The sequence below is a fragment of the Tachysurus fulvidraco genome, chromosome 19 (assembly GCF_022655615.1).
Source record: "Tachysurus fulvidraco isolate hzauxx_2018 chromosome 19, HZAU_PFXX_2.0, whole genome shotgun sequence".
Taxonomy (NCBI): Eukaryota; Metazoa; Chordata; class Actinopteri; order Siluriformes; family Bagridae; genus Tachysurus; species Tachysurus fulvidraco.
In genome coordinates this window covers 1,422,787-1,435,166 of record NC_062536.1, presented here as the reverse complement: position 1 = coordinate 1,435,166, position 12,380 = coordinate 1,422,787, and the positions used below count along the sequence as shown (strand labels likewise).

At 39.3% G+C, this 12,380-nt stretch overlaps 1 protein-coding gene and 1 pseudogene across 2 annotated transcripts in view; one reads left to right on the top strand and one right to left on the bottom strand.

Moving 5' to 3' along the window:
* Positions 1 to 12,380, top strand: part of LOC113663787 (NACHT, LRR and PYD domains-containing protein 12-like) — a 631,994-nt gene that overhangs the window by 362,314 nt on the left and 257,300 nt on the right. The gene's annotated exons all lie outside the window — the stretch shown is intronic.
* LOC113663806 overlaps positions 1 to 12,380 on the bottom strand; it is a 589,387-nt pseudogene that overhangs the window by 415,037 nt on the left and 161,970 nt on the right.

The following is a 12,380-nucleotide window of genomic DNA, read 5'->3' as shown; positions in this document are numbered from 1 at the left end:
GTGCGTTAGTTATCTCTCATATTGCCTCAGAGTCTACTGGAAGCTCTGTTACCAGTTTTTAGAGTTGTACATAGTTTTCAATCTAAGTAAGTGTTTTCAATTTCAGTGTCCGTGAAATCATCACAACAATCATAACTACAGTGGAAGGTTTGAAGAGAGACTTAGGTGCATACGCTAAAATTAAGTAAGTAGGATGAAACTAAAGGTCCAGTATTCTTGATTTTCTGCTATGGTATGTTATTTTATCAGGATTGTGTGATTAGGTGTGCAATGCTGCCTGGACACACTCATGGTAAGAGCTCAGTACTCAGGCCCTCAGCCACACATACATAACTCTACACCATAAAAGGAGCTGTGCACAGGAGGTCTCCAGAAGCTGACGCACACTCTTCCAAGTGACTTCAGTTCTACTCTGTCCCATACTCGGTTAATTACTTACAGCATTACAATCTGTACTGGGGAATTGTTGACATCAACATGGACCAAGGACCTGTGTCTCTTTAAGAAACAAATCTAAAGGTAAGTGTATGTTCCAGTGAAATACACTTTCATATACTATCAGTGTATTTCTTAGGAAAAATAGAGGATCCTGGTGCAGTCAATGTGAGTGATGAAGTAGTGTTTATTAGAATCACAGAGGAAAACAGTTTCACAGGCCAGACTGGGGCACCTATTTTGGTCATATGTGGATGTGAAACTCTTCTTAAAAGTGATGTGATTGAATTTACTGGCTATCAAAGCTAATGTCTATCTTACTCTTTTATTGACCTCATATTACATCATAAGCTTTATTTATGCCTTGGTGAAAGTCTTTATAGACATATATAGATCTATTTTCTTATCATATTAGATATGTGGTGCAGTTTTGAACTATGTAAAGAATAAGGATCACGCTGGAATTCCACCAATGGGAAACCACAGAAGTTCATGAACAATCCCTCATATCTAAGTGCTCGTACAATTTCCAGATCAATAATGCTGTTGATTATGGAACCTTTGTTCAGAACATTTTGCTACAGTTGCCATATTTAGTGATCATATTTATAGTCTTGTCTGAAAGTAGTGTAATGACATGGTCAATTCTTTTGTTTTTGGCATACAAAGAATTTAGGTTTGAGGCTTTTTTCTTTTCACTGCAGTCAGGAGTTCTTGCTGGTCCTTCTTGGACTGAATTCTGCGTCTCTGTAAATCCAGCAGACAGTGTAATTTGAAGCTGCTGGTATTTTGTTATAAAGCTTTAGTAGGTGTTAGAGAACTATGCCTTTGTCTCTATAGTAATGACAACGTTTCTGCGCATGTTTAGGGATATCGTTCAGGAGTTTAGGGTTTTCATGGACTTCCTGTTCAGAATGAAGAGCACAGTGTCAGCTGCCTTAGACACTAGACAGCTTGAGAGTAATCAGAAACATCAGTCTGACATTGTTCCTCCTTGCCATGTCGAGATGGGAGATGCTTTGCTCTATGAATCTACCTGATCAGTAGGTAAAAATAGGATGGGCTAGTGTGCTGGGAAAAGAGAAGCAGATGAAGACAATCCATGATTGATTGTTGAAAGCACTTCATCACCATAGAGATCAGAGTGCTAATATTAGTTGTGCTAAAGCATGCATAGACATGGTACAGTACCATTCAGTGGGTCGCTAATCACCTCAGCATGGGATCTGACTCTGTAGTCCGTGCTACATTCATCTGCTGTTCATTCAGCTGTATCCATATTTCTCTTTTTCTATTGCATACGATTAGTTCATTGTAATCTCATAATAGTCATTACTAAGCTGTAACTATAATATCATTTTTTAATTGATAAATGTAATTTTTTTGCAGGGCATATGCACATATGAACACACATAACTCAATGTTTATTTACTTTCATATGTATGGTGTATATATATATATAATGAAGAGTAGAGATTGTCCACTCTAGTATTCTTCCAGAACACAATGACCTCAGAAGAAGAAGAAGAAATAAGTGAGATTGGCAACACCATAGAGACCACTTAGGAAACCATAGCAACCAAACAGCGGCATCTACCTAGGGTAATATTTCATCTACGTAGCAACACCTTGGAAACCACATAAAAACACCCTAGCAACCACCTGGAATATCCAAGTAATCACCTAGCAACACCCTTTGAACTACCTTGGATAAAATAGCAACCATATCATATCATGCACATGCCTTAGCAACTACCTGGGATAACATCAACCACCTCGAAACACCATAGTTACCAAAAATAAAATAGCAACTGCCTAGCAACACCATAGCATAGCAACCATGTGGAAAACCATAGAAACCAAGCAGCCCCTTAACCACCTAGTAACACCCTAGGAAACAGCTTTGAATGCCATAGCAGCCAGAGAAGATGTTTGAGCAGAAACACATAAGGAATAGTACAGTAGTGTTTCATTGGTCTTATTCTTTCTGAAATAAGCTTTATAAGCTATATAAGAGCTTTTTTCAGCAGTCATATATTTTCCTGTTTCCTGTAACTCAAAATGATTTACAGAATAATCATTAAACAGAAAAATGGTTGTAGTTTTCACAAAATAACTGTTTTGAGGTCAAGATATTGTGTTCCATCAAAATAACATCATTTGCTTCCAGGCACAAAATACATAGTTTTGTTTCAGTTTCATTGTCATTACTATCTAATTAGGAGAAGAGGCAATAACTTAACACTTAGGTGTTTAACATCTTTGCATGTAAATCATGTGCACTTTCACTATACTATTATTATTATTATTATTATTATTATTATTATTATTATTATTATTATTATTATTATTATTATTATTGTTATTATTATTATGCAACAGTGCATTCTAAACAGATTACACATAATTATGCAGTAACATTTAGACACATTTCTTTACTTTCAAAACTAAAAACAAAACATAACGCATACAGAAATTAAAGAATGTGTTGCATTTTAGTTTGGAAAGAAATTACACATGACCCGCCATTGCCATTAGTAGCTGGTAGAGCTACAGTATTTGCCTTAAATACAGCAAAATTACCCAAACTGAACTTTGCAGTTAAATATAACGTGGTGTCCATCATCAGTGAATAAGTGGACCTGATGGTTTTTCTAAGGACCTTCTCGTAATGAACCTGTAATTCAGGAGATCAATTATCACATAGACATGTTTGCAGTCTGTTCTCTGCAGTTATACAAGAATATATCTGGTACCCATATAACTCATTGTGTATTTTGTGGTCTTATGCTGCCATCTCCTGCTACAAATCAAGCAGAACTACTGTATCCTCCTGCATGACTATCTACATTATCTCAGTACTGCAAAACTAAAGTCTGTAGAACATGTTACGGTAAAGTCCCTTTCTCAATAACAGCGAAAAAAACTGGGTTCATTGAATCCCTATTATGTTGTGGATGGTTAATGGGAGGTGTGGTTTTTATCCTTATAGCAGATACACTTAACCAGTAATCTTAAATGTGGCAATCTTTGGGCATGTGGTAGCCTGGTGGTTAAGATGTTCGTCTACCAATCGGAAGGTTGTGAGTTCAGTGGCAAGCTGCCAATGTTGGGCCCCTGAGAAAGGCCCTTAACCCTCAATTGCTCAGTTGTACAAAAATGAGATAATGTAAGTCGCTCTGGATAAGGGCGTCTGACAAATGCTGTACATGTAAATGTTCCACTTATCAGACTCATGATCAGAGCTGTCATATAATCGCATCAATCACAAATCTTGTTTATCCCCAACTTTCAGGTAATCTTTGTATCCACAGAATGAATGGAGGCACTTCAACCGGTAGGTATTTGTCCAGCATTTAGAAATACTGTATAATGAAGCATTTTTGTTTTCTTAATGTCTCCAGCAACAGGGTATACCTTGTACACTTCAGGTTCCTCACCAACACTATTTCCAGGTTGTAAAAAGACTCCTTTTACCTTTTAATCATAGAAGCTTTTGCCTGTAGCACTGGACTGTTTGCTATTTTCAGTCACTATACAGTAGGCCTCCAACATCCTTTTAACCCACTTTGCTGCATACCCCTTGGATTCTATTTCTGTCACTAGCCCAAATATCAGGTCCACTGATAGATGTGGGTACTGGCCTTTTAAACCTTTACCACTTCTGGAAAATTCTGTCTTTTTATCATTCTTTCTTCCTATTCCTCATCATCCTTGGAATATTAAGTGGGTTTATAAGTGATAAGGTGTTGCCCTTAAATGGCAAACCCCAGAAACTGATCATTCTCAACTCTTGATCATGCTGCAATTTGGGTGGATATCCAAGGTATAAAATCAGTAAAGAGCAAATAGGCTGCTATTCTATCACTCTTTGTCATTCTAGAACATACTTGCACAAATATTGTGAAATGATTAATCAACCTCAATGATATATTCATAAACAACCTGGCCTGGGATTCAAAATCACAACCTTCCAAGTGGTAGTCTAACACCTTAACCACAAGGCTACCACATATAGCTAGAAGTTCATGCTGCTTCTTTCATTGCTTTGCATAACCAAATTTATGTAGCAACTATCTGTTAGCACTACATGCTGTGTCTCATAGATGGATGGATGGACGGACGGACGGACGGACGGACGGACAGACAGACAGACAGACAGACAGACAGACAGACAGACAGATAGATAGATAGATAGATAGATAGATAGATAGATAGATAGATAGATATGTAATGGGTTAGAAGGTGTAGGACTACAAATTAGGTGGACTACAAATCCCAGGAGTCAAGAGAGTATAAAAGGAAGTCAAACTCGGTGACTTCCTCTTTGTGTACCATGTGCTAAGAAAAACTGTTTGGTGTTGAAGGCTGTGTTACAGCAGATGAAAAGACCAATTAATTTATGAACAGTGTAGCAGCCTAGAACTGAATTGTAAAGGTAAGAGTTGTGATTTATGCTTACTGTAGGATTTGGTTTAGTTTTAATATTTCTATTTGCTTTTTGTTGTAGTGTCCTCATGGGAGTTGTGTTGAGTGATGAGTACAGGTACTGATTTTAATCAAATTAAGTAGCAGGGAGAATTGGTTTAAAGCTTTTTATATTGTAATTTGTGTTTTTATTGTGTAATTCTTTTGTGTTTTTAAGGTTGTTAAATATGATATATGGCAATCATCAATTTGTATTTTCTTTGTCTTTTTACAGATGATGCATGATTACCTTTTACTTTTATTGAAAGCATTGAGGTCTTAATGGTTGCGTGAGAAATAACTTTAAATGTTGAATTGGGTCTGGTACTTTGAAGTGGAAAAAGTGATTTTATATTGGAGAGTGTGTTTTGTTTGGTTATTTGTTTTCTTGTTTGTTTCATTTATCTTTTGACCAACTAATGACCGTTGGGTTTCCTTTACCTCATACGTGTGGTGTACTCTGTTAATGTGGGGGAAACAACTGTGGTATGAGGTTATGATTTACTGTTGCATGGAGTGTGGATTGAACGGGTTTTTTGGTTTGATTTGTAATTTATCAAAACATATACAGTGTATGTACAGATAATATACATAAATGGACACACAAAGTGCATCTGTGTAACCTGGTGCAAACAGTGTGAGACAAAAGACAAGAAGACAGTGCAGGACAAGCAATACAAGACAATTCCACAACAAGCCCTATTGTATTTTTGGCGTTGTGGTTGTTAACAAAACACAATGTTGACAGTCTTTAGATTTCCTCCCTGTAGACCGATTCATTCATTCATTCGATTCATGACCAATCACAGTGGCACCATCTACATGACCAGACGACATAGGAGGACAAGGATTCCGTATCGCGATAGGCAACGCGGCACGGTTAAATACACAACACAATAAACACATCAGGAACAGGTGTGCAGAGGTGGGGAGGAAAAGACAAGGGTAGGGCAGACACGTGACATAGAACATAAGCAAAAGCACATGGCTGAAGTCCGGGCTGGATCCTGACAGGTTGAGCTTGTCTGGGAGGAAAGGGTTAGGGTTAGCGTTAGGTTTAGGGATCCTGTCAGTACCCTCCCGAGGCACAGCTCAAAACGCGCCAATCCCTACTTAATGATAATCCTGACGAGGTCCAGGAGAGGGGGCAAGACACACGGTAAGGGATGTTTAGGGAAGCAAGGTTAGGGTTAGGGTTAGTCCAACACACAAAAAATGACGAAAGTCCAGGGGAAAAAAAACATTCTGGAAAAAAAAATGCTCCCACAATAAGCTGGTCCAGGCTAAGCTATCCTGCTGGGTCTTGGTCTGGCAGAATCCTTCTGTCAGCAATGCATGGATAAAAACACCCAAATGCAGGATAGTGTAAAATAAAATGAATTTCTTAAATAAAAACACGAAACAGTGACAAGGATTCGACAAAACATGACAAGACGACATACAGTAGGACAACAAGGATTTCGCCCAGCCATAGACAATACACAGCACCAACACATCAGGAACAGGTGTGCAGAGGCGGGGAGGAAGAGACAAGGGCGGGGCAGACAAGCGACACAGAGCATAAACAAAAGCACGTGGCCAAAGTCTGGGCTGGATCCTGACAGGTTGAGCTTGTCTGGGAGGAGAGTACTTTTGGTCAGAAGAGGCTGTACAGTAGGTTTGTGGTATAGTGTGGTATAGTGATAGTTTGGATGCATTTCCACATGCATCTGGGGTCAGAGCTGCTGCGGACGTGCTCCTCAATGAAAAGTGCATGTGCACGCTTGAACTTTCTAATGCCTCTTTCATGTTTGCCCTGGCTCTGCTATAGTCCTCAGCATCACCATATTGGTGGGCTGTAAGTGAGACCCTAAGAAAACGTGGTGAATATTGTTTAAATTTAAAATTTAATTAAAATCTAATTTAAAATGTCAAAGGGAAAGTTGAAAAGTCCAAATGGAAAACACACACACACACACACACACACACACACACTCATATTGCACTCATAGGGTTATGAAGATGGTATGAGGTCTTGAGCCCTTTGCCGTAAAACCTTAATGGTAGGACAATTATATTGGAAAGATCCATTATTAAAAGGACTTCCACAGTCTCGTATTTAACTGAAAGACTGGAAGAGATGAAAGTTGACCAAGATATGTAAGTACTACTACTACTACTAGCAGTATTACTTTTCTGCCTTTTGGCTAAGATCTAGTGTAGTATTGGCAGATAATAGCATTCAAGACTTCTACCTACGATTTTTTATCATCTGGCTTCGTGGATATTACTATAACTTTTTCAAGGACTGTTCTGCCTTCTTCAGTTTGTGCTCCTGAAAAACTAAGGTAGAAGTGCTTTTTGGCTTCTGCCCCTGTTTAAGGGATAAAGTTTCATTGACAGTACACCTGTAGAACTCATTTGTGATTGAGGAAGACATCAGAGCGTTCCTGGGAAGATAATGTTCTTCCATGTCAGCAAAAAAAAGTTTTGTAGCAGCTTTGGGATCTGGAAAAACAAGTGGAGATTAAACTTTGACTTCTCTGGCCAGCCTCTGTACTTTCTAGAAATGTTGTATGCTCAGCTATTCAAAGATGGCCTACATTGGATGGAGATGATGACTATGCAGAGCAGAGAGTACACAGTGACAGAGGCCTGCAGCCAAGGAGCAACTATAACACCAGTGCCTCTCATGAAAGGGCTCAATGCATGCACCTTGGCTTCATGTGCTCTCTGGGAAGTTGAGCAGGTGGAGCAGAGCTTTATTCAAGCAAGGCAGAGCCAATGGGAGAAAGCAGATTGGTGAATATGGTAGTAGTGGGATTGCAATGAAGAAAGGCACAGGATGCCCAGGATGCAGCAGCTAACATTCTGCAGAAGGATCAGGACAGCTTCAGTAAGAGCCTTGAGTCTGTTTGGAGCCAGGCAGGTGAAGACATTTAGCCTGGAAAGGATATTCCAACTCCAGATGAACCCTTGATGGTCTTGGAACATAGCCCTGGGAGCAGTTGCTGGACACCCATGACTTGGGTAAAAGCCCTGGAGTGATTGGGATGACAACCAACCCAGCTCAACAAGAGGGGACTGAAATTCCTAAGCAGCCATAGATCACAGGTTTCAGGCCAGGAACAGGATCTGAGGATAAGCCAGAAGCCTCCAGGAGTGGATATACCTGAGTTAAAGATCTGGAGGCAGAGGCAGAAAAAAATAAATTGTGGATAGTAAGTGGAGTGCAGTAAGGTTCAGGACAGTGCATGTCTATGCCCCTTGACTATTAGGTCAGAGTAAGGGCTTTTTTCACACATTGAACCCGCACCTTTACTTGTACTGTAGGCTACTGTTGTCAAGGGGATTTAACAGAAGATATAAATGCAGAGAAAGGGAAGCTGACACAGGTAATAGGGAGAGCAGAATTTATAGACCTGTTTAGAGTGGTCTTGAGGTGCATGGAGCAAGAGAGGGTGAGGCAAGTGACATCATTGGTGAAGAGCATTTTTTGGGGCACGAGGTATGAGTGCATCCAGAGCCAGTGCCTCTGAGTCAACCATGGATACAAAAATTAATTGCCTCTGGGGCCATTGCTTAACCCCTCTGCTTAGTTGAAGATGTCACTCTACCTCATTGCTTCACTTTCATTGTCTCTTACCCCTTGGGTCTCACTGTGATAATAGCTGTACCGTATGGCATCACCTTGGTCGTTACAGCCACCTCTGGCCCTATAATCAGTGTCAATTCCTCGTTGGGCCTCTTCATAGTTGGCATCGTCGATCCCAATTTTGGAGCTTCATGAGCCACGTCTTAAGGAGGGCTAGGTCACGCCCACCATGGACAATTTCTTCCCAAACCACCAGAGGCCAGCATAACTCTTTTATTTTCACTGTTCTTTTGTTGTTGGCTCAGTTTCCTTCTTTGATTGTGCTCTCCTGTTTAGTCAGCCTATTTAAGTGCTGTGTTTTCTTTTGTTATTTGTTGAGTTGTTAGGTTAAATGCTTATATTTATGTCTATGTTAGGGAGAGAGTGAGTGTGTGTGTGTGTGTGTGTGTGTGTGTGTGTGTGTGTGTGTGTGAGAGAGAGGGAGAGAGAGAGAGAGAGAGAGTACTATATTAATTCCCATGGGGATATATGGCCACATAACAAGAACAAAATGGAGGACAAAACTTAAACTGCACAATAAACTCTATATATGTAGAAGTAATGCTTCACAATATTTGTACAGATTAGGAAGTATATTATGGGTTGCCAGGGTTAACAATTTAAGCTAGACATGTGTGATGAGCAGTTGTGTGAATATTTAGTTTAATAGTTGGGTATGCAACATTAATAGACATATCCATCAAACGCTAGTGTCCGGTTTGTTCCCCAACCTCATTGTAGAGTTGGATAGTTAGTAAGAATGGCTTCCTATATATATAGTGAAATGTAATAGCCTAGCCTAGTGTTAGACTAAAAATCAGAAGGTTGTGAGTTTAATTCCCACATCCACCAAACTGACACTGTTGGACCCTTGGGCAAGGCTGGTTTCTCAATTGCATAAAAATGAGATTTAAAAAAATGCAAATGGCTCTGAATAAGGGTTTCTGCTAAATGATGAAAATGTAAATATATAAAGAAAATAATAACACATCTAACAATGTCAACAGGGGAAAACTAAAGTCAATGTCAAAACCAGAACAGAGAACTCTACATAACCACATTTACAACAAATCTGCTAACAATACTCCAAACACACTACTATCTCCATCCTCCTCGCTTTCCTTCTTGTTCTTAAAATAGGGTTCAGTGATGATGTCATCGAGGTGAAGGTGGGATCCAGACAAGCTAGGCAGGCTGCGAATCGGACCTTTACACAAAACATTGCACACAGAAACCATATTTAAAGAATCGTAACAAGTAATCCATCATAAAGCTGATATAACATAGCAACGACTTATTCTGAGTCTAACACCCACCTGGAATGCCATATCAACTATATAGTGACACTCTAGCAGCCACATGGATTACAAAAAAAAAAAAACGCCACCCTAGAAACCACATGAAATACTCTAGCAACCACCTAGCAACACCTTAGCAACTATCTGAACTAACGCTGCAACCACCTTGCAAAATCTTAGCAACCTGCATCCACTTAGCGTAGAGAAAATTGCTCATTTAACGCAACTCTAGAGATACAATGTCTTGTTAAATCTTGTTAAATAATACAGGGTGTAGCACATGGAGTAGCAACACACTGATATAGAGTGAAGGGTAACTAAAACAACAAACTAAACTACAGAAAACTTTTAATATTCTGATGCATATCACAGCTTTTACCTATGCAGGTAAGGGTCCTGCTCCAACTTCTTCTCTGACTGTGGTTAGAGTTAACTTAAAAAGTGCCAACAGCTATGTTGCACAAGGTTGAAAGTACAAATACACACTAAAGTCAAACAAACTGTGATATATGACTGTGTAGTTAACTAAATGAATTACAGCTAGTCAAAACATGCCTATAAAAGCATAGGCCTATGCAGGTAGGGGAAACCCTCTGTATCCTAAGTGAGATTAGTTGTTAATGATGCAGAACTACTAAATATTGTCTATAGTATTATGATAATCGGTTATACACTTGCTCTCCTGAAGCTCAATGTTTAATCTCTTATAAATGATGTTGGCCCTTTGACACCAACTGATGGCAATATGGACATTTCTTATGGAAACCCTGGCTATATACTTATAAAACTGAAAAGTTTTTATGTCTTTCTGATTTCACAAAAGCCAATCACTATTCCTTAACATTGTGGAGGAAAATTCTGTTTATACAAGAATGACTACAAATGTTGGGTACATACCAGTAATATAATTAGCCTCAGTAGAATTGTACACATATGACTGTGTGGCCACTTCCAACTCCACCACCATCATCAAGTTTGTTGACCACACTGTTGTGGTGGGACTAATCTCCAACAACGATGAGACGGCCTTCCTACAGGAGACTAAAAACCTGGAGAGATGAACAATCTTCTCCTGAACTTCAGCAAGACTAAAGAGTTGATAGTGGACTTCAGCACAAAGCAGGAGTCACTTTAACTCTGGACTGTCACTTTAACTCTGGACTTGCACAGCACAGTACCACTTTATACACCTTATACACACCATACTGCACATGGACACTTTAAGGACTGTGGGATTACTTGATGTTCCCCATATCAAGGATGAGATCTGTGAGCTCCACTGACACCACTCATGTATTCTGTTTTAGGCTTACACCCATACGGTAATTCAATAAGGTAGACCACAAGGGAGGCTTACGGGACCAATCACACTGCAGAAATGGGTGATCAAAAATGGGCCACTTGCTTACATACAAAATTGCAAGCATCATTATGCATAAACTTCTGAATTATATTTTCCAGCGTTTGATAAAATTGTTTGATAAAACCATCCAAATGTGGCTGTTATGAATAAATTTAATTTCTAATATTTGTATAGTTCACAAAGTGTTTATGTGAGCGATAAATATGATGCCCCATTCGGTTGGTGTTGCCTTGCATAGTCCACTAATAGTAACACAAAGTGTTGCTGTCATGCAGTCTGTTTCAATGGCCCAATGAGGTCCATCCGAATTCTTTTGAATTAGACCTCGATTGAGGACACATTGGTGCTTTTGGGGCAGCCAGTGAATTTTGAGACATGCTACACACCACTGGCCAAGAGTAGTGCAAACTTTCTGCCAACAGAACTGGGCCATTAGACGGTTCAGAGTTTTCTCTTGACCTAAATATCCTGACATGGGATTATGATGAGCTGCATAGAAAATCAATTCCCTTCAGAAGTTTTGGACCAATAACTATTTAATATTTTCTTACATTTGAGTGTCCTGCATCAATCAATATAATCTATCTTTAATAACAGAAAAATAAGGATCAAAGCGCACAACTTTGGACTGAATCCCAGATGCTGTGCTTGGGAACATTGTCCTGTTACACGGCACAGTTTCAGACAAGGAAATGAAGATTTTTGTTTGTAGTAGAGTTCATATTCCACCAATTGGTTTGACAAATGGTTTGCTGGGATTTCATTAAACATGGTGATGTGCATGATCACCAAACATCTCCATCATGCACGGTCCAAAGGATACTGTTCCAGAACAAACCTACGTTGTGCTGCCATATTGAGTTTTAAAAGAAGAGGCTTTTTTTTCCTAGCTGCATTTCTATAAAAGCCTTACATGTTCAGTCTTTTTCTGGTTGTACTGTACATAAAAATTAATGTTCTAATAGATGTCTGTAGGTCACAACATGTAGGGCTTGGGATTTTCTTTATATTTCCGAGTGTTTGACCTTAGACTGGATTTGCAGGGACACCGTGTGAAACAATCATTTTCACTGTAGAATGGGGAATTTCATGGGTGTACATGGGCTTATAACCTTTCTACGATTGATGAGCAGGAACAATTGCTTCTCTGCGGTCATGGCTGATCAATCCTGATGTTTTACCCCTGGTTGGAGTCTCGTCACCC